This window comes from Echinops telfairi, unplaced genomic scaffold, assembly GCF_000313985.2.
Source record: "Echinops telfairi isolate 266 unplaced genomic scaffold, ASM31398v2 ScPeMD7_7410;HRSCAF=8448, whole genome shotgun sequence".
Taxonomy (NCBI): Eukaryota; Metazoa; Chordata; class Mammalia; order Afrosoricida; family Tenrecidae; genus Echinops; species Echinops telfairi.
In genome coordinates this window covers 26,139,599-26,143,025 of record NW_022111310.1, presented here as the reverse complement: position 1 = coordinate 26,143,025, position 3,427 = coordinate 26,139,599, and the positions used below count along the sequence as shown (strand labels likewise).

The following is a 3,427-nucleotide window of genomic DNA, read 5'->3' as shown; positions in this document are numbered from 1 at the left end:
AGCTGCTCCTTGGGGTTTGGATTCAGAGCGGTTGTCATCTTGCCAAGGAGTGGGTGACGTGGGCAGCCCATGTGCCTGTCTCGAGGGTGGTGGCCTGGTCTCCCCCAGCACCAAGCCTAGTCGGGGCTGCGGTTTTGCTTGACGAGGCGGGCCGATACTTCATGGGCTCAGGGAGGAATACTTCTGCCTTGGCATGTAGCTGAGGCAACAGGCCTGATAAACAGCCCATTTCCAGGGACCTGCGGTGAACAAAGCTGCTAGCTGCACAGGCATCCGTCTACCCTCTTCTTCCTGAAACAGCTGTTTATTCTCTTGACAGGAATTGGAACGAAACACCTTCCCTTCCTCCTTGCCCTGCCTCCTTCTACGCAACGGAACTCAAGAGAACTTTGTTGTTTTGCCTTTTATACCGGGGAGAAAGCAGCAGACGATGAGGTAGGTGAAATGTGGGGATGATTTCCTTCTACTCTGCCAAGGTCCTTGGGGGGCGGGGGAGGGAGGGGATGGAGAGTAGACTGCAAGGTGGGTCTACCGGGAGGGAGGACCCTTGTTCTCCCCCTGGCCCCTGGCTGGTTCCTCAGGTAGTTCTGGAAAAGGACCGAGTTTCACTCCCCTGGAACTGGACCTGGAGGCAGGAGCTGGCTCAGGGACACCCCCCTGTCAGTTCCATTCCCCTTGGCAGGAATTCACAGAGCTGTGGTCGGTCAGGGCCAGTGGCTTGGAGGTTTTCGCTTTAGGATTCAAAGTGATAAGGCAGAGCCGGGGGCAAGCCTGGAGTTTTGTGGATGGAGGCAAAGATGGACCCTTTCAAAGTAGCTCCGTGCCCTTTGGCTCACTTGTCTCTCTCTGGAGTGGGGGCAGGGACAGGGGCGAGGGATGGGGGTGGGGGTGGGAGCAGACCCTTGCATAGGGACACAGTAACTGTGGGCCTGGTGGGCGAGAAGAGGGGTTGGGGAGAGGCTCGAACATTTCTGAAAGGGATTCATGAAAAGGCACTACAAGAACAGGTTGTTCCCCGTGGGGTGGCTGGATTGACAGCGGTGTGTTTCGTCTAAGGCTTGCCTCTTCTTTACCTCTGCCTGTGCTGACTCTGACCCCATCATGAAAACCGTAAGTGGAAACAGCCGCCGTGCATTTCCCACCACCAGGGATTCTGAGAGGGATCACTTCCTCTTGACAGCTGTACCTTTAGGGAGGATGGAGGAAATAAGAACTTCTCCTTCCTCACCCCCAGCCCCATCCCCAGGTCCAGAGCTGGCCCGGGACTCAGGTGACCTGCGTTCAAAATCTGGCACCTCCACTTCTAAGTGATCCAAGTGACCCCAGGCAAGTGACTTGACTTTGCTAAGGCTCAGTTTCCCCTGCTCCACAGGTAAGTAGACAGACAGTGACGCCGCACCCACCTGGGCCAGCTGAATGGCAAGGGGAGAGTGAGGAACCCCCGCCCTACCTGGCTCAGCGAGTTGGCTCAGCGCTCCCTGGTGGCTCTGCCTCCGAGGAGAAGCTAGCTCCCAGGGGAGTTTGGCCGGTGGGTGGTAGCTATGGGTCAGTTGCTGTGGTATCATCGTGTGAGGCAACATGAGCGGATATCCCAAGGAAAGGCCAGGGACCAGCCCCGGGAGATTACCTTCATGCTTATCCGTACAGCACAGTGGCTGTAAGTTGCACTGGGGGACAGAGTCCCTGACTCGGAATCCCACTGCCCTCACTTCGTGCCTCGCCTTCGGTGGGCTACTCAGCCTCCTTTTAACCTCTGCAGAGTGGAGAGGATTATAGAGGGGTCTTTGTAGGGGTGTTTTGAGGCTTAACGGAGGGGCTGTTGGGACTTTGATCCGCTCAGGGTTTGGGTTTGGCTTTGCTGAGAAAGATCCGGGTGTTGCCGGACCGAAAGCTTTGTCAAGTATCAAGACTTTCTTTAGTGTGCGAAGTTCTGGTGCTGGACTATATGCAGTGCGATACAAAGTCATTTCCATTTCTCCTTCTTTCTTCATCTGAATGCAGTGCTTGGGTGAATGCAATTCTTTCGATCTCAAAGGATTGACTCAGGGGTGAGATCCGTACCAGATCTAAAGGGCGACTGAGGGCGATGGTCTTGGAGGGTCCACCAGTCCGTCTGACCAGTCAGCCGGGCCTCTTTCACAGTTTTGAGTTCTGTCTTCCCTGTCCCCCCGCTCTGTCCAGGACCTTGTTGTTCAGAACAGTTGGCAGCGGTCATCCGGACCTCAGGGTTGTGGAGAGAGACCGATGTCTGTGTGGCCCATTAGTCCCTGGGACTAAGTGTTCCCATATAGCTTTCCATTTTCATCCCTCCTCTTTCCTTAGGGTACAGAGAGACCAATAATCGCCCCTCAGGGGACCGCTCAAAAGCTTTTAAGACTACAGTTGCTATTTGCCCAAGTTGGCTATCAAACGCTATCTTTGTGAACTCTGTTATATCACTTGACCTTGGTGTGCCCTGAGACCAAGCTTCTGATCTCTGCGGGCCCAGCAATTCATTCCCTCCAGGTGTCTGGTGATGTGGAAGAGATTTTCACAACTTTGCCCCCTGGATGCTCTACCACATTCGTGGATGCAGTTAAGCAAATATCTCTGTTGAACCTATGTATCTGTGGGGATACACTCACTCCCTTCCGCATCCGTTCAGCCTACATGTCTATCCTTCGCTTGTGGATCCTCACTAGCTCAGGATTGTGTCTCTGCTGCCTTGAATTCTTTTCTTTTCTTTTTTAAAAGATCATTTTATTGGGGCTCTTCCAGCTCTTATAACAATCCATACATCAATTGTATAATATATATATAATTTTTTTCTTGCTGCCTTTAATTCTTGCAAACCTCTCAGTATCTTCGCCTGCCTTCTTCACTGTTTGGCCAAGCTCTCCCTTATCACCCGTTGCTTTACCCTGCGCCCAAGTTAGCACACTCCCTCCCTTTTGTTAGGGTTACAACGCAGTGGCATTCATTACAGTCCCCGTGTTGTGCCACCATCTCCACCTTCTCTTCCCAAAGGCTTTTCATGCCCCCAAACAGAAAGCTAGCACCTTCCGGCAGGGCCTCTCCATTCCTCTTGCCCTCCCTCCAGTCCCTGGCAACCACCACAGCAACTTCGGTTTCTATGCATGTGCCAGTTTCAGATACTTTCAATAGGCGGAGTCATCCAATATGTGTTCTTTTGTGTCAGGGATGTCTTCAAAGAAAAAATTGCAAATACGTTATCCAGCATGAAGGTAGAAACGGCATCACACCAACAGAATAAAAACTGATGATACCCCACAATTGGCCGATTTTATGCGACAACCTCCTAATACAAAAATGTAGAGATCCTCCCTGTGGCCCTTCTGCAAGGGGATGTCCAATTCCCCATAGATGGGCCCTCATTCACAATGCTATGGGGTTTTTTTGTTTTTTTGTTTTTGGTCTTTGATGCCTG

The 3,427-nt window shown here is 52.3% G+C and overlaps 1 protein-coding gene across 1 annotated transcript in view; it reads left to right on the top strand.

Moving 5' to 3' along the window:
- The first annotated feature begins 221 nt into the window (after positions 1–221).
- The window catches only part of LOC101639145 (N-acetyllactosaminide alpha-1,3-galactosyltransferase-like), a 39,693-nt gene continuing 36,487 nt past the window's right edge, over positions 222–3,427 (top strand). The window contains exon 1 of the mRNA XM_004712592.2: positions 222–435. The gene's annotated coding sequence lies outside the window, so the exon portion shown is untranslated. The remainder of the gene's footprint in view (positions 436–3,427) is intronic.